This window comes from Cryptomeria japonica, chromosome 4 (assembly GCF_030272615.1).
Source record: "Cryptomeria japonica chromosome 4, Sugi_1.0, whole genome shotgun sequence".
Taxonomy (NCBI): Eukaryota; Viridiplantae; Streptophyta; class Pinopsida; order Cupressales; family Cupressaceae; genus Cryptomeria; species Cryptomeria japonica.
The window spans coordinates 669,748,061-669,767,641 of record NC_081408.1 but is presented as its reverse complement, the minus strand read 5'-3'; the positions used below and the strand labels follow the sequence as shown (position 1 = coordinate 669,767,641).

Here is a 19,581-nt window from a genome sequence, read left to right as displayed (position 1 = left end):
ATTTTCTAAATAACCTCCTTATCATATTCATGTCATGAAGCATTCATGGAAAACATGGGCAATTTAGTCACGAAACTATGAAACTATATTGATGAAAAATTGCCTTTGAAATGATTATTTTACTTTTAGTTTGCACTACGATTATTACATTTTTTTTTTGGATTCAAAATACCGATGCCAAATTACCAAAACCACTTTTTAATCATTATACTACAATATATTAATTATAAGTAACTTGTAGTATAAAAATATTATGACATTGAATTGTAAAGGTTGATAATAGAAATCTTGAGTAATAAGAGACGATTTCTAAGTTATGGTAGTTATAAGAGATTGAAACTTAACAAATTGTATATATACTTATTATAATGGTGAAAATTGTATATTTATTTTTTATGTTTTAGGTTTATCGTAGTTAGGCGATCTTGGAAGTCTTAATTAGTATATAAGATAGTGCATTTTGTATGGAAGTTGGAAATAACAAATTTATTTAATCTCAATCTCATCATCACTTATCTCTAGGAATTAATTATAATCTCTGCATCTATCATTTCTTCCTTTGATCAAGTTGGCAAGTGCGGTTCATTGATCCAAATAATTTTTGCACTTGTAGATCTAAACCCTAACTTTTAAGTTCAATTTTTTAAATTAGGTCTCATTCCTTCTGTGTGAACTAGCCACTATGGGTTGACTATATCATGAAAGATTGAAATTGCACATGTTAAATGTGTCTTAAGAAATGACCCTAATTCAAATAAATCATATATAGGAACTAATAAGGAAAACAAAAAGAGCATCAAAGAATATAAAAAAGCTTGCAAAACTGGTATTACAATAAGATTACATCATTATCCCAAGAGTTTACTAAATGCTTATTGGTTGTCCTTGACCTTGATTCATTGTCTTTAAATGGATCCATCTAGGGGTTTGACTAAGTGATATAGGAGTATCTTTAGCGTCAAACAATCTTACATTACCCAATAATATTTTTTTGTTTTTCTTTTGCATGCTTTATTTTCTATTGTTGGTATAAAATGGGGTATTTCCTATGCATTTTTTCCCATTGTAGTGCGAACAAGGTATATTATTTAAGTAATTCCTAGTTAGAACTTTTTCACACATGTTCACATATTAAGTTTACTTAGAGAGCTAGGAATATTTTTAGAAGTCTCTTGTAGACATGTGATATTAACCCCATCCCCTAGTTGTCACATGAAATAGGATTAAGACACTTTTCATCATCCTAGTTAATCATATCTAGATCAACCCTGTCTATATAAACAAGGTCTCATATGTACATTTCATTGTATTGCATAGATCTCATATGCACATCAATTGATCTAATATATTTTGCATGGACATAATTGCAAATTTATGCTCTTTTTTTCCCTCTTGTATATTAGAAAGTTATGTTGGTTTTGCAAGTGATCTTGGGAGCTTGCCTTGAGTGACTCTAATATTTACTAAAAGTGTTTTCATTCTTATCAAAATTTTAGTTTTTAACTATGCATTCATACTTATGGGTACTTTTATATTGTGCGATATAGCATATTAATTGTAGTTTCATCAAATTATAATCATAGCATTGTATTGAGAGTTTAAACATGTCCAAATGTAATTCTTGTTTTTGGTTTCCTTGTTTCAAGTTTTGTTCTAAATTATTTTTCCAAAAAGGATCTATTTTAGATTATACACCAAGAGAAGGTTAGGTTGAAGATCTCTAAATGGTATATGATAGTTGTAAAGTTGAAAAGTGGTTTTCTACTTGCCAACTATTATTTAGAGTTCTTCATGAAATTCCAAAACTTGTTGTAGAGGGAACTATTTATGAAAGATGATACCAAGGATTGTTGTTGCCTTGACACCCATGCAAGTCATGTTGAAGTTGTTTGTGGAGAATGTATCTCAATATGTGAATGGTTTATGTATTGCAATCCAAAGATAATATCTATTTGTCATTGATTCTTTCCATTGAGGATGCCTATCAATGTGCACGAAGGGTGGAAGAGAACTTGTCTTGCAAGTAGCAAATAGTGCAAGGTATTGGCACCTCACTTTTGAGTGTCACTTTTTTCCTTGTTCTTCTCCATCGATTGTGTTTTGACTCTTCCCATCATTTTGTAAAAACCAATATAAGGAAATCCACATGGGTTTATCATGTTTAGGATGGGCCTTTCGTCATTGTGTTCTTTCCTTCGATAGGCCTAGGTAGCAAATGTTAAACCCCCCTCCCCCCCCGCCAAAAAAAAAAAAGCCTCAATTTGAGGGCTACCAAATTTCCCACATAATAGAATGCCCAAATGGGTATCTCCTTGTCAAGTTTAAAGAAAATTGGTTTAAAATTAAAGAATTTATGCCAAGTTAGAGCTTTCAACTTGTTCTGCAATATATCAGAGGTTTCAACAGTTCTAGGAACCTCAAGAGCCTCCTATATATCTCATTCTTAGTGAAAATTTTGATAAAGGAATAAAAAATAAGTTAAAAAAAAATGAAATGAAGGCATCAAAACTTTATGAAGGTTCTTGAACCTTTGTCTCCCCTTGACAAGGTTCTTCGAACTACCCTTGGTATATCATATTCAAAGAATTTTCTTCATCAAAAGACGAAATAAGACACAAGTGTTACAAAAGCGATAATGTAATGATGAAGAAATTGAAAATAACTATGAAATAACCTTGTATCAAGATGGTTTAAGTAATCAAGCTTCAAAGGCATATATACATTAGAAAGTATTGATTCTCCAATGCTTCATAAAGATAGGGTTCTTTTTAATAAATTCTCTTCACCTCATAGAGTGTTTCTAAGTTTATTTCATCTCACAAGTTCAAGTTTGTGAGCAATTCAATTCATGGTTGTAAGAGGGATTCTTGTTTAGCTCTCTATTATGAAAAGTATTTTCTCCCTATATTTTTGTAGACATTTAAGTGTTACTACAATAAGACCATAATGCTTCTTTACTCAATTTACACTTGCATTAATTGATTTTTCCCATTAAAATATATTCTCTTGATAAATCCTTGTCTTCTTCACTAGAAAGAATGTTCAATTTTGTTAAGGAAAAAGTGTAGGTAGTAAGTTCATATTGGCCATTTTTGCATAAATTAAAGGTATAACGACAATGTCAAATCCTTCTATCTCCAATGCAATTGATGGGCTTGTTAAGATAGCTATCTTAGTGGGAATAGAAGGTCTTTAGAGTAGCTCGTGTGCCTCTAAATTCTAAGGTAATTATACGCAAAACAAATTTTAATCCAAACTAACTAATAAACAAACAAGTTGTCCAATTAGGGAGGCAAATAATGAAATAAGAATGCTTAGAATAGACATAGGAAAGATTCTAAGATACTCCAAAACTAACATAAATAAAGATAATATATATCAACAATACAAAGCCATTAATACAATTCTTAAAATTATGTAGAATATAATATAATAAGAGCAACTAACGAAAATTGGGAGACAAAGAATGTCTATGAGAAATAAGAAAATGTAAGAATCAATATGCAATGACAAAATAAGGTAGGATGAGTCATGCAATTGTCAATAAATTTAAGAGCACTATGGTATGAGCTTACATCGAATCTGTATTCCTAAAAAATGATCACTTCAGGGGACTTCATTAACCGAATGAATACAAGAAAAACTGCTACAGTTGGGGTTTATTACCATCTCTTTTTCTGTTCATTTCCAAGTCGTAAATAAACATAAAAAGCTCACTCCAAATTTTCGCCTTAACCTTGCTAAGTTGAACGGGTGTTTAAAATAGTTTAGGGCCCACCCGGATTCGAACCAGGGACCGCCTGATCTGCAGTCAGATGCTCTACCACTGAGCTATAGGCCCATGTTGACCTAATTTTCAAAGATATTTATATAAAGAATAATTAGTTGTTTAGTTTGCCCCACAATCTCTATATATCTAAGAATTGAAAAAAAAATTAGAAAGTAATTTAAAATAAATAAAATAGTTTTTCGAATAAATTTTTTATTAAATATATAAAAAATATATTTTCAAATAAAAATAAATGATGTAAATAAATTAGAATAAGTTTTATGAAAAAAAATGCAGATTGATATTCTTGATATTTTCAAATAAATGTATTGAAGAAATTTATATTAATTTATAAGTATAATTAGTACAATACAAATCTTAAATTTGAATTGTAAAGATTGATAATGAAAATGTTAAGGTGATTATGAAGTCATATGATGCAGATTAGACCTGTCCTCTAAATGTAATCTCCAAAAGTGACACAACTTAGTTTCTGAATAAAATCCTCAAATGCACTATTTCTCTCATGCCTCACTGTCTAGACAATAGAAGATCAAGTTGCAGCCAATTTTGGTCAAGAATGGTTCATATGAATGGGTATCAAGACTACTTAGATGTAAAACTTCTTGTTTGTGGGGTATCTTGCCCCTATATTTGTAGCAAAGGATATCTAGATCATGGGATATTGCTTGTAGGGAATGGTGCAGTAGGTTATGTCCCAAAAGGAAATGAAGACACAACGTTATGACTACCTTTGTGAAGCCTAATGATAGAGGGCAGTGTATGTATGAAAGACAACCATTACCAACCTCCAAACACAATATATGATGTCAACCTAATATCATTATGGTTGTTCATTCTAAGATCTTGTAAGGATCAAAGAAAATAGCCACAATAGTGAATGTCAAGGTGCCAAATTTGTCTCATAGTCCAATTGAGTGAGAGGACAATCCATAATATTAATCATGGAAGTTATTGGGACTGCTATAGATCCATAAAATTAATCATGGAAGTTATTGGGACTGCTATAGATGGATGAACAACAAATATGAAAAACAGTGATATAGGACAGAGAATGGCTTGTCAGCAAGCCAAGAGCAATTTGACAAAAGCATATGATTGAACAACATTAAGTCATATGTGACAATCCTTATTGTATGATAGGCAATATCATCTAGAATCGCAGCACCAATTTCACATGCAATAGACAAAATGTACACCTTGATACAGTTAGTATTGTCAAGAAAATAGATTTTTGAGGTTGGTAACAAGGGCTAGCAGTTTATGTGTCTCATTCTCTAGTGAAAGGAGTCTCATTCAAAAGCAGATAAAATGGAAAAATCAAATACTGAAGTTGATCCAATGAGTGCACCCATTTCCCACCATGTGCAAAGAGTTTGAAATGGTTCAGTTGTGTTGCTTCAGAGGCATGTTCCAAAGGTTGTAAGTTATTATTGGACAATAAATTGCACTGTGACATTCTCCATGGTTTTCATTGTCACAACATGTATTTCAGGTTTGGTTGATTCTATTGCTGTTGTGTACATTCCTAATGATATGGGGCATTTTCCAAAAGTTCTCAACCTATAATTCCAAATTGTGCCAATCATCCAATAGCTTTAGACTTGTTCCCACAAATTGATAAAATAGGAGACAGTCACAAGCAAAACGTTGACAATACATGGTTCACAGTCAAGAAGAGGAGAGAAAGACTGTGGAGTGGAGTCATATGTGACAGCGTCTCAAGGGTGATCATGGAATTAACAAAGACAGTCATCTTGGTGAGCTAAAAATATAGAAGATGAAATGAGATGAAACAATAGATGAAGTGGGCAGATGTTTATCGTAGCGAATGTTAATTGGTCAATCAGCTCATTCCTCTTTCTGCCTGCTGGAAAGTTTTGTTGAGTTTTCAAAGGATTGAAATTAGGGAAGTCAGATGCCTTTACCTCAAGAATGTTGTTATGTTCCTTTTTCATCATTACAGATTTAGGTTTATGGCTAATTTAAATTTTAGTTGTGAGAAATAGTTTTATTTAGATTTAAGTTTATGATCAATTCAACTTCTAGTTGTAAGAGAGTCTTATTTAGCTCTATACAAAGAGAATTCATTTCATTTACAGGTTTTCCGTGCTAGTATATTGAAGTCATAATTTTTCTTCTTTTTTTATTTTTCTTAATTATATATATTTTTATATTGAATCAAAGCAGAATTACAAAGAATAGAAGCTATTAGTGTTTTAGCTGAAAGAGCAAAACATTAAACTATATCACACAAGTAGCACACAGAACCTACAGATTAAGAACAAATACAACAAACCAGCAATTGGCCTTGTTTGAAGAGACATGACAAAACACTCACAAATTATGAACAATTACAACTGACCAACAGACATTAAAAACGAGAAACATGATCACTACCTAAATTCATATTACAACTATTCTAAAGTTGATTCGCCTGATTTTGAATTTGTTGAAGTTATCCTCTTCCATCACTCAAACTAAGGTGTGTATTTTTATTAAACATTATTTCAGACAATAGATACATCATCCAATCTTTCTTCTTGCAGAAATTGAGTTACTGATAAAGATCTACATATAGAAATCTTTTATCTTAAATTCTAGTAAATAGTACAATTAAAAGCACATTTTTATTAACTTGTAACATCGATTCAAAAAAAATCATTTGAACAGATTTCATAACTGAATGAATACAAGAAAAACTGCTACAGTTGGATTTATTACTAACTCTTTTCTCTTTTTTGTTCATTTGGCAGAATAATTTTTGTTCAATTTCCCATCTAATAAATAAAAGAAAAATCTTATCGCTCCAAATTAGCTAACCAAACTTTTCAATTCACCGTTTAATTTTGAGGTAACTTAGGGCCCACCCGGGTTCGAACCAGAGACCGCCTGATCTGCAGTCAGATGCTCTACCACTGAGCTATAGGCCCATTTTGGTTTTGTTTTTAACGATAATTATCTGACTAATGATCACTTATTTAGTTTGGACCACAATAAATATGTATTTAGAATTTTTTTTTTAAATTAGAAAGTAATTTTAAATAAATAAAATAGTTTTTGGAATAGAAAATTTGGTGAACACATAAAAATGTTTTTTCAAATAAAAATAAATAATGCAAATAAATGAATATAATTTTTTATGAAAAAAATTTCAGAATATATTTTCTAGATAAATGTATTCAAAAAATCTATATTAATTTATAAGTATATACAAATCTTCTATTTGAATTGTAAAGGTTGATAATGAAAAAATTATAGTGATTATGAAGTCAAATGATGCAGATTAGATCTATGTCCTCTACACACTAATCTCCAAAAGTAACACAACTCAATTAATAAAATCCTCAAATGCACTATTTCTCTCAGGCCTCACTGCTTAAACAATAGAAGATCAAGTTGCAGCCGATTTTGGTCAAGAGTGGTTCATATAAATGGGTGGCATTAGTACTTACATGCAAAATTTCTTCTCCGTGGGTATCTTGCCCCTATATTTGTAGCAAAAAGAAATCTAGATCATGGGATATTGCTTGTAGGAGATGGTGCAGCAGGTTATGTCCCAAAAGGGAATGAAGACACAAAGTTATGACTATCTTGGTGAAGCCTAATGATAAAGGGCAGTGTATGTATTGAAGACAACCATTACCAACCTCCAAACACAATGTATGATTGACTATATCCATTTTCCACAATCTATTATGCTTCTTGCTATTCTTTCTGAATATGAGGATTCTAAGTGTGATCTGAAACGTTGATGCAAAAATACAAACACAATCGAATCTAGAAATAACAAGAAGAAACATTCTAATCCTTGAGCTCTCTAACATCCTATGATAGATCACAAAATATGAGAAATAAGGTAAGAATGAGTCCTGCAATAGTCAATAAATTTAAGAGCACTATGATATAAGCTTACATTTAGAGATCTTAAAATAATCAAGCTTCAATTCTAGTGCTTACATTCAGAGGTCTTAAAAAGGTTCAATTCTAGTGCTGAAATTGAGATACATCCTTCTGTTGAAATATATGCTGGTAGAAAACTATATATAAAAACCTGTTATTCTAAATTCTAGTAAATGGTGCAATTATTAGCATTATTTTATTAACTTGTAACATCGAATCTGTATCCCTAAAAAATGATCACTTCAAGGGACTTCATTAACCTAATGAATACAAGAAAAACTGCTACAGTTGGGATTTATTACCATCTCTTTTTCTGTTCATTTCCCAGTCGTAAATAAAAATAATCTGACTCCAAATTATCACATTAACCTTGCCAAGCGAACGGATGTTTGAAATTGATTAGGGCCCACCCGGGTTCGAACCAGGGACCGCCTGATCTGCAGTCAGATGCTCTACCACTGAGCTATAGGCCCATGTTAGCATAATTTTCAAAGATATTGATCTCCAGAAAGATTACTTTTTTAGTTTGCCCCACAATCTCTATTTATATCTAAGAATTTAAAAAAATTAGAAAGTAATTTTAAATAAATTAAATAGTTTTTCGAATAAAAAATTTATTAAATATATAAAAATATTTTTTCAAATAAAAATAAATGATATAAATAAATTAGAATAAGTTTTATGAAAAAATAATCAGATTGATATTTTTGATATTTTAAAATAAATGTATTGAAGAAATTTATATTAATTTATAAGTATAATTAGTACAATACAAATCTTAAATTTGAATTGTAAAGATTGATAATGAAAATGTTAAGGTGATTATGAAGTCATATGATGCAGATTAGACCTATGTCCTCTACATGCTAGTCTCCAAAAGTGACACAACTCAGTTTCTGAATAAAATCCTCAAATGCACTATTTCTCTCATGGCTCACTGTCTAGACGATAGAAGATCAAGTTGCAGCCAATTTTGGTCAAAAATGGTTCATATAAATGGGTATCAAGACTACTTGCAGAACTTCTTGTTTGTGGGGTATCTTGCCCCTATATTTGTAGCAAAAGATATCTAGACCATGGGATATTGCTTGTAGGGAATGGTGCAGTAGGTTATGTCCCAAAAGGAAATGAAGACACAACATTATGACTACCTTTGTGAAGCCTAATGATAAAGGGCAATGTATGTATGAAAGACAACCATTACCAACCTCCAAACACAATATATGATGTCAACCTAATATCATTATGGTTGTTCATTCTAATATCTTGTAAGGATAAAAGAAAATAGCCACAATAGTGAATGTCAAGGTGCCAAATTTGTCTCATAGTCCAATTGGGTGAGAGGACAATCCATAATATTAATCATGTAAGTTATTGGGACTGCTATAGATCCATAAAATTAGTCATGGAAGTTATTGGGACTGCTATAGATGGATGAACAACAAATATGAAAAACAGTGATATAGGACAGAGAATGGCTTGTCAGCAAGCCAAAATTGAAAGCCAAGAGCAATTTGACAAAAGCATATAATTGAACAACATTAAGTCATATGTGACAATCCTTATTGTATGATAGGCAATATCATCTAGAATCGCAGCACCAATTTCACATGCAGTAGACAAAATGTACACCGTGATTCAGTTAGTATTGTCAAGAAAATAGATTATGAGGTTGGTAAGAAGGGCTAGCAGTTTATGTGTCTCATCCTCTAGTGAAAGGAGTCACATTCAAAAGCAGATAAAATGGGAAAATCAAATACTGAAGTTGATCCAATGAGTGTGCACCCATTTCCCACCATGTGCAAAGAGTTTGAAATGGTTCAGTTGTGCTGCTTCAGAGGCATGTTCCAAAGGTTGTAAGTTATTATTGGACAATAAATTGCACTGTGACATTGTCCATGGTTTTCATTGTCACAACATGTATTTCAGGTTTGGTTGATTCTATTGCTGTTGTGTACATTGCTAATGATATGGGACATTTTCCAAAAGTTCTCAACCTATAATTCCAAATTGTGCCAACCATCCAATAGCTTTAGACTTGTTCCCACAAATTGATAAAATAGGAGACAGTCACAAGCAAAACCTTGGCAATACATAGTTCATAGTCAAGAATAGGAGAGCAAGACTGTGGAGTGCAGTCATATGTGACAGTGTCTCAAGGGTGATCATGGAGTTAACAAAGACAGTCATCTTGGTGAGCTAAAAATATAGAAGATGAAATAATGATGAAACAATAGATGAAGTGGGCAGATGTTTATCATAGCGAATGTTAATTGGTCAATCAGCGCATTCCTCTATCTGCTTGCTGCAAAGTTTTGTTGAGTTTTCAAAGGATTGAAATTAGGGAATTCAGATGCCTTTACCTCAAGAATGTTGTTATGTTCCTTTTTCATCATTACAGATTTAAGTTTAAGGACTTGTGAGAAATAGTTTTATTTAGATTTAAGTTTATGATCAATTCAACTTCTAGTTGTAAGAGAGTCTTATTTAGCTCTATACAAAGAGAATTCATTTTATTTAAAGGTTTTCCGTGCTAGTAAATTGAGGTCATAATTCTTCTTCTTTTTTCTTTTTTTATTAATTATATATTTTTTTTTATTGAATCAAAACAGAATTACAAATAATAGCAGCTACTAGCGTTTTAGCTGAAAGAGCAAAACATTAAACTATATCACACAAGTAGCAAACATAACCTACAAATCACGAACAAATACAACAGACCAACAATTGGCCTTGTTTGAAGAGACATGACAAAACACTCGCAAATTATGAACAATTACAACAGGCCAACAGACATTACAAAAGAGAAACATGACGAAACGGTACATAAATTCATATTGCAACTATTCTAAAGTTGATTCACCTGATTTTGGATTTGTTGAAGTTATCCTCTTCCATCACTTAAACTAAGGTGTGTATTTTTATTAAACATTTTTTCTGACAATAGATACATTGTCCAATTTTTCTTCTTCCAGTGCTGAAATTGAGATACATCCTTTTGTTGAAATATATACTGATAAAGATCTATATATAGAAATATTTTATCCTAAATTCTAATAAATAGTACAATTAAAAGCTTTTTTTTGGTTAACTTGTAACATCGATTTTGTATCCTTTAAAAGAAAATCATTTGATGAGATTTCATAACCCAATGAATACAAGAAAAACTGCTACAGTTGGATTTATTACCAACTCTTTCCTCTTTTCTGCTCATTTGGCAACATATTTTTTGTTCATTTTCCCATCTAATAAATAAAAAAAAATCTCATCACTCCAAATTAGCTCACCAAACTTGCCAATTTAAAGCATAGGGTTCACCTGGGTTCGAACCAGGGACCACCTGATCTGCAGTCAGATGTTCTACCACTGAGCTATAGGCCCAAATTGGTGTAAATTAAACCATAATATCTTACTGAATGATAAATTTTCTTAGTTTGCACCACAACAATTCCAAAAGCTCCTTTCTATATATATTTATTAAAAAATTAAAAATTAAAAAAATTATTTAAAATAAATAAATAAGTAATTGAATTAAAAAATTATTAAATATATATAACAAAAATTTCAAACAAAAGTAAATGAATTAAATATATTAATATAATTCTTATTTAATTTTTTTTTCGATTGATATTTTTAGATAAATGTATTCAAGACATTTATATTAATTTATAAGTATAATTAGTACAATACAAATATTATATTTGAATTGTAAAGGTTGACAATGGAAATGCTACCATGATTATGAAGTCATATGATGTAGATTAGACATTTGTCCTTTGCATGCCAGTCTCCAAAAGTAACACAACTTAGTTCTTGATTGAAATCCCCATATCACACTTACTGCCAAAGAGAGAACAAATAGCTAAACTAGCTACTCAAACTAAAATATAAAATAGATTTCATAATCATCATCATCTGAACATGTAAGAGAAAACCATGAAAGAACACAGATAACAAAACTTGAGAAATATTTTATATTTTAAAATCCAAAAATTTGGTAACTTCCAAAGTCTACAACTTCTGCACATTCCAAAAAAAAAGTACTCCTCACAACCTATGTATCTGCTCAAAAACAAAAAAAACCTAAAATTTCCCTCAAAAAGGAGAAAGAAAACCAAAATTAGCAAATGTCCAAATTGATAGTTGTGACCCCAAAAAGGAGCACACCAACAGTTAAGAAAAGCAAGTAATTGATGGATAATGGGAGCCCATCCATTACTAAACCATGACATCTTCTAAATGCCTTGGAAATATTTGGTAGTTACATTATCTCCCCTATGTTTTGAGAAATTCTAAACTTCCTAGTTCAAAAGAAATGGACTAAGTTGTCGTCCATATGAGAGTGAAAACCAACCTTTCAATAGGCTTGTCATTAGGGGTTTCTCTTGGGATTCTTCAACACAAATTTGAATCATTACCAAAATTTCCAACGCTAGTTTTCTTGTGGAGAGGAGTCCAATGTTGATTCCACCATTCAGTCTGATCAATCAAACTATGCAAATTCCCTAAAGTAGGATGCATAGAAGAATCGCTAATAGACTTGGAATCCCTTCCTTTTTTCCAATCACACTTCCCATCCCTGCTATCATATTGAGTTAAACAATCACTTTTTACCAAAATTTTTATCACACTCAAGGAATATTTTTTATGATCGTGTTCGTATCCCCACAATTCACAGTTCCCTTCAACCATATTACAATCAATTAAAATTTCAATATCTACCTTTTAAGGTTCACCGATCATTGTGGTGGTTGAATTTCATTGCAGCTTAAGCCTCAAATTTTGGTTGAACCTCACTCTTCAAATAATTTGTTTCTTTCACTCCAACTTTTTCCTTCAATTCACTTCTAGGCTAATTTTCAACTTTTTATCCAAGCTCAAATCTAGCATCTGTTAGAAGAGACAAAGCTACCACTTCAAATGCTCAGGTTCCTCTTTCTATGATTTTAAGATATTTTTCTTTCCTTCATGTTGAACCTCATTAGTATTTTATCTACCTCATTGGATTACATTTTGGGCATATTGTCATGGCCAACCTAACAAAAAATTACATGCTCCATCATCATCACATCACAAAGTACTTCATCCTCATATGGACCAATTTTGAAAGCAACAAGACAAGACTTATCCATAAGCACACTATGACTCTTCTTTAACTAAGAATATTGTAGGGGTTAGCTTTCATAACACAAGCAAGTTGTAATTTGTCAACCATTTCTATACTCACCAAATTATTAGTAGATCCACCATTTATGATCACCTTACATACTTTGTCCTTACATTTGCATTTCATTCAAAAGAGACTTTTGCTTTTCTAATCAATTTTAGGAGTTTTCTTGTCCTCAAATATTAAGGTTCTTCTTAGCATTAGGTCCTCTCCTAATTTAGCGTCAGCTCTTTTGACCAAGGTTTTCTTCTTCATGGGTTACTACCATCACCCTTTTGAGGTTTTGAGGGCAATCTATAGCCTCGTGTGCTTTATCTCAAATAAAACAATTCAAGGGCTTTTGCTCCCGGTGGCGGTTGTCCAAATCCTCTACCTCTAAAGCTTCCCCTTCCTCTAAAGTCAACCTTCACATTCTTTCCTTCTCCCAGCTATTCACTCATGGTAAGTTCTAAGGAACATATTTCCCTTTGCTTTGATAGCTTTAACCTTTTTAACTCATTATTTTATTTGTTTGATTTAGTTTATCCTTAGCCTTCAAGGCATATTCATATGCCTTATCTACACTAGGAACTTTCACCAGTGCAAGCTCATCTTGAAGTTGAAATTTGAGCCCATTCACATACTGGGTTGTCACTATTCCTTCACTTTCTTGGATATTCGTTCAAATTTGAAGCCTTATAAAATGTTCAGTAAAATATGCACTAATTGATCCATTTATTTTAAATTATAAAATTATTTAAACAATTTTTGTTGGTGATCTGAGGACAAATATTGGGCTTTCAGATGTTTCAACATCTTAGGCCAAAGCCAATTTTTTTCTTTTCTTTGTCTTCTTCTTGAACTCTACACATTTTCCCACCATAGGGTTTGTATGCAATTTCAACTTAATAGTAGGATTTTTTACTCTTTTTGGATCATCTTCATCTGTCCTCCATCTCAAATTACTTCTCCAATTGTTGGACCCAATCTAGAATTTGAGTTGGAGGAACAATGGTGGATATTAATACATACTATGAGGCATAAAATAATAAGAAAGAAAAGAAAACTAAAACTATATTAAAGTAATTTTGAGTGTTTGTGAGAAGGAAAAAGAGAATTATTTATCATAAAAAATCAACTTGTCAACGAGTGTTGTTTTAAATGAGGAAAGCTACATAGTTTAGGATTATCTAAGGAATAGAATTCTCTAGAACAAGGAAAGATTAATCCCCTTCATGAGTTAGCATAAACATTAGGAGATACAAAACCTCTAAATGTGATTTATAAAGAGTTTGAGAGGGGGGGTATGTGATTGAGATGAAAATGAAAAGGATATTGGGATGATGATGAAGAGATGACTACAATGAAGAAGTTGAGTTGTGTCACCCTTAAGAAGGGGAAAATATTAAGGATTACAATGGGAGAGGAAAAGGATTGAATATTAAAATGAAGAGGAATGCTTCCTCATGCAAGAGGTGGCCCAGGATATTGTAGTATAGGAATACTAAAATGAAAAGGAATGCTCAATCTTTCATGGGATTAGAGAAATAGATATTACATACATGCTATTTTTAGAGTCGTGAGTAAGTTTAGGAATCTTTTACTTAGTGGACCTTCGGGATTGTAAATAGGAGGAATGATTATAAAATAAGGGGGTTAAATAGTTTGGAGAGCTTCCTTCTCATACAAAGAGAAGATTACAAATGTTGTGGGTGATTATTTTTTAAGTAAATATTTTAATATTTTTTGTCAATTCACTAAAGGATATACACATATTTTGTGTCATGAATCTTATTTTTTTCTTGCTACAATTATTTTGACTATCTATTGTTCTTGTTTTCATATGTAGTGTAGAGTATTAAATTATAAGAACATGGAATGAGTCAAAAGGATCATTATATTTTCCCTTGGCACAAGATTGATGTAAAACACTTTTTATCTTTTATTGATTTTATATTGTTCAATTGTCTTAAAAAATAAAATTAAAAAATTCCCTAAAATATAGTATTACTTTTAAAGATTAACATGTGAGCTTAGAGAATTGTCTAATCAAATGACAAAATAATGTAAAGAGTGTTGCACAAATGAAAATAGTTATTACCTACATGCTATTTAGATTTATGAGTAAATCTAGGAGTCTTTCACTTAGTGAGAAGGAATTAGAGAAATAACTATTGCCTACATGCTATTTTAGAGTTATTAGTTTGTCTAAGAGTCTTTTACTTATTGAGGCTTTTGGGGCTATATATATGAGGCATGATTATAAAATGAGGGAGAGTTAGACAATGTGGAGAGATTGCTTCCCTTCATACAGAGATGACATTGTTGATGTTGCATGTGATTATTTTTTGCAGTAGATATTTGTATTTCATTTAAGGATATACATTTATTTTGTGTTGTCTATCTTAATTTTTTCTTGCTATAGTTCGTCACCATCTCTTTTTCTTATTTTTGTGTATAGTGTTGAATGTTAAATTATAAGAATAAGAAATGAGTTAAAAGAATCACTGTATTTCCTTTTAGAATGAAATTGATGTAATACTTCTTGTCTATATTTTGTTGTTTTAATATTATTCATTTATCTTCAGAAATAATTCCTTGGTATATAGTACTTTTTTATATTTCAACATGCATATTCAAACAAATTTCTACATAAAATGATGAAATAAGACATAAGTGTTACAAAAATGATAATGTAATGATGAAACAATTAAAAATAACTATATAAAATGAACTTGTATCGAGAAGGTTTAAGAAATCAAGCTTCAACTCATATATAAATTAGAAACTAAAGATTCTCCAATGCTTCATACAAATCTAGGGTTCTTTTTAATAAATTCCCTTCATCTTAAAGAATGTTTTTTAAGTTTATTATTAATATAAGATAAGTAATAGACACGTTTCCTAATGAGGGAGGCAAATAATGAAATAAGAATGCTTAGAATAGGTCTAGGAATCTTTAGGTATTTCAGAACTAACATAAATTAAGAAAATGTATATCAACAATACAAAGCCACTGATACAGTTCTTAGAATTATGTAAAGTATAATATAATACATGCAACTAGAATGATGAAGGAAATTCAAAAGGTATGAAAGTTGGGAGGCAAAGAATGTGCATGAGAAATAAGAAAATGCAGGAATCAATATGCAATGACAATAAGGTAAGACCGAGTCATGTAATGATCAAACAAATTTTTAAAAGCACTATGGAATGAACTTACATTCAAAGGCCTTCAAATAATCGAGCTTCAATTCACATGTATACTGGAAACCGATGATTCTTCAATAGTTATACCTTCTTTATCTCAAGAATGTTGTTAGGTTCATATTTCATCTTCACAAATTTAAGTTTATAGCCAATTCAATTTCCACTTGTAAGAGACAACATTGTTTAGCTCTATACAAAGAGAATTCTCTCTTTGCATCTCATTAGGTCTTGCATTGCTAGTATATTGAGATCATAATTCTTCTTCTTTCCTTTTAATTAATTATATTGGAGAAATAGAATTCGAAATCAATACACATATGCCTCGACAAAATTCATGACTTGTATTTAATTATTACATGAAATACTTTTTTCACATAATTTTTCCAAATAACGTGTTTATCTTCTTCTTAAAAAAGTATATTCAACAATTTCACTCAAAATATATATTTAACTTAACCTAAGGTGGATAGTTTTATTAAACATTCTTTTAGACAATAGATACAACATTGTCTAATCTTTTTACTTCCAATGCTGAAATTGAGATACATCCTTGGATATACTGACAACGATCTATATACTAGCGCTTGCACCAAAAAAAGGTTCAAGGGTTACGCCGATAGTAAAATATAATTTGTACTATATATTGGAGGGTACAATCTACTTTTATTAATTAGAACAAGTTATACAAAAGACCCATATCTTCATTGAACTGTTTATGTGTGTGTGTGTGTCTATATCTATATCTATATCTATATATACACACTATGCAACACATGGAAACACCAAAAAATGTAAAGAGATAGAACTTGCAACAACATCAAACAACAATAATAACTACACAACGATACTAAAAATATTTCGATAAAGAATTGACTCATTAGCAAGCTTAGAAACATGCAATACATGTAGGGAACGCTATCTCGACATGTCTCTACACTCGTCAAATGATATTGCTATTTGCAAAATATGTTTCAACGAAAGAGACATACATCGGTTCTGATCACTCAACTTACTGTTTAAATTTTGTCTAATTTTCCTCTTACATAATTATGCGCTTTAGCTATTTACTAAAGGTACAACCTTTCTTCTTAAATTTGACCCCTAATCTACACATCTCACCATTTGATTGCTTTTGTTGTATAGGTCTTGAAGATAAATGACATATATCATAGGACCTCGTCATCGAAAAGGAAACAAGATTTTGGAGATCAAGACTTACATGTTCATAAAATTGAACACACAAAATTTGTATCTTTTTTCAAATTGTGCCAATTGTATATAAGATACCCTAACGACCAACAACAAATGTATTGATATAACGAATCTCTTAAGTTAATAATTTTCATGTGTCATAAAATAGTTTTGTATTACAAAAACATTTTACCACATGCAGTTTAAATTAAGGTACATCTGGTTACAAAAATCAATCTGAAAAAAAAAAAAGTAATTTATATTTCGTGCACTTTCTTCTCCAGCCCTTCAATATATTACTTGAGTATATTGCTATCTATCGACGTAACCATTGCACTTTAACATCGCCCTAACCATTGCACTTTAACATCGCCCTAACCATTGCACTTGTGGTAGTTTTAATTTCTTGTATTTTTAAATCACACACAACACTATCGCACATACATAATTATTATTGATATATATCATTTTTATTTTTATTTTTCATTATTTATAAACAGTTATTATCTACACGCATAAAACCCAGCTTGTGTATCTGAGGCGAGCAGGCAGTAAAGACGCATTGAGCAATCGATATATATAAATTTGAGCAATTAAGGCAAGGCCACAGTTTCTGTGCAATATACTCCCATTCACTTAAGATAAAAAGGCATACAAAATTCTTGAATTAAAGAAGAAAATCATAATTTTATTAAACTTGTAAACATCAATTCTGTATCCCTAAAAACATCATCATTTGAAGAGGATTTCATTAAGCGAATGAATTCAAGTAAAACTGCTACACTTGGGTTTATTACCAACTCTTTTTTGTTAATTTCCGAGTCTAATAAATAAAAATTAAAACAATCTCATTCGAAATTAACTTATTAAGTTTACCACTTGAAAGTTAGGGCCCACCCGGATTCGAACCAGGGACCGCCTGATCTGCAGTCAGATGCTCTACCACTGAGCTATAGGCCCATGTTGGTGTTCCATTCAACGATAAATGGATCCGAAATAACCACTTTTCTTAGTTTGCACCACAATAATTTCAAAAGCTCCTTTCTATATTTAAAAAAATTCACAAATATATCAAAATAAATTAGTATAAGTTTTATGAAAAAAAAATCAGATTAATATTTTTTTTATTTTTTTAGATTAGCAATTGAATTTTGGTGTGGAATGGGTATGTCGAAGAGGTGTGGAAGGTGAGTCAAGATTTTTTGGGGGTTTGTTAAGTAAAAACATTTGCCTAGTACATGAGGTTAAGTGGTTGTATATTTAACAAACAGAGAGAGAGAGAGAGAGAGAGAGAGAGAGAGAGGGGGGAGTGACATAGAGGTAGATATAGAGAGATAGGGAAATGTTAGAAGAGAGATATAGATAAAAGGAGATAGAGGTAGAGAGATAAGGATAGAAAGAGATAGAGAGAGATAGAGATAGAGATAGAGACAAGGAGATGTAGAGTAGGAAATATGGAGTGAATAAGATAAGAAGTAGAGATAATGTGATATAGAGAGTGGGGAGAGAGACAAGGCTATAGCGATAGAGAAGAAAAGAGTGAGAGAGAAAGAAGGTGACATAGACAAGTAATAGTGAGAGGTATAGAGGGGGAAGATAGATAGATATATATATATATATATATATAGAGAGAGAGAGAGAGAGAGAGAGAGAGAGAGAGAGAGAGAGAGAGAGAGAGAGAGAGAGAGAGTTGAAGTAGATAGATTAAAAAAAGGTGATAGGAAGAGGAGAGATGAGAATATCTTTGCTCCACAAGTAGACTCCAAATCAACTAGGCATCAACTTACAAGCATCTAAACATGATTTAGAAAAAACCTTAGAATCAAATAACCAAGCTCTATTACTAATAGGGAGAAATGAAGATAAAAGGAAGGAGATCGTGTGTGTGTGTGTGTGAGTGTGAGTGAGAATGAGAGAGAGAGAGAAGGATATAGTTAATGAGTTAGAGTGAATTATATATATAGAAAGAGAGAGAGAGAGAAATATTTAATAACTATACATTTTTATTTAATTATATATCTATTATATAGATTAAATCCATACTATTATATTAATTATTATATGATTAATCCCTCTCTAATTATTTTTTCTAACTTTAAATATAGATTAATCTAACATAATATCATGATTTAATATATATTAGATTCCCCATGTTGATGGAGCTGGGAAGGTTAATCTTCCCAACAATCTGAGAGATAATGTCAAATGGACTGAGCCAGAGATCATGAGGGTAAAATTTTGAATGAGAAGTCTGAACATTTGTGAATGATGACCAATAATGAAGTCGAATTCTGAGCTACTCTATTGGGACTTAAGTGTGAATTAGAATTTGGGGCTAGCA

General features: G+C 31.2%; 5 non-coding genes across 5 annotated transcripts; all 5 read right to left on the bottom strand.

Annotated features, from left to right (window-relative positions):
* Positions 1-3,769: 3,769 nt before the first annotated feature.
* Positions 3,770-3,841, bottom strand: TRNAC-GCA (transfer RNA cysteine (anticodon GCA)). The gene has a single exon. It is a non-coding gene; the product is annotated as a tRNA-Cys (tRNA).
* A 2,810-nt stretch (positions 3,842-6,651) lies between these two features.
* Positions 6,652-6,723, bottom strand: TRNAC-GCA (transfer RNA cysteine (anticodon GCA)). The gene has a single exon. It is a non-coding gene; the product is annotated as a tRNA-Cys (tRNA).
* A 1,371-nt stretch (positions 6,724-8,094) lies between these two features.
* Positions 8,095-8,166, bottom strand: TRNAC-GCA (transfer RNA cysteine (anticodon GCA)). Its single transcript has one exon. It is a non-coding gene; the product is annotated as a tRNA-Cys (tRNA).
* Positions 8,167-11,002: 2,836 nt separating this feature from the next.
* Positions 11,003-11,074, bottom strand: TRNAC-GCA (transfer RNA cysteine (anticodon GCA)). Its single transcript has one exon. It is a non-coding gene; the product is annotated as a tRNA-Cys (tRNA).
* A 7,054-nt stretch (positions 11,075-18,128) lies between these two features.
* TRNAC-GCA (transfer RNA cysteine (anticodon GCA)) lies at positions 18,129-18,200 on the bottom strand. The gene has a single exon. It is a non-coding gene; the product is annotated as a tRNA-Cys (tRNA).
* Positions 18,201-19,581: the final 1,381 nt, after the last annotated feature.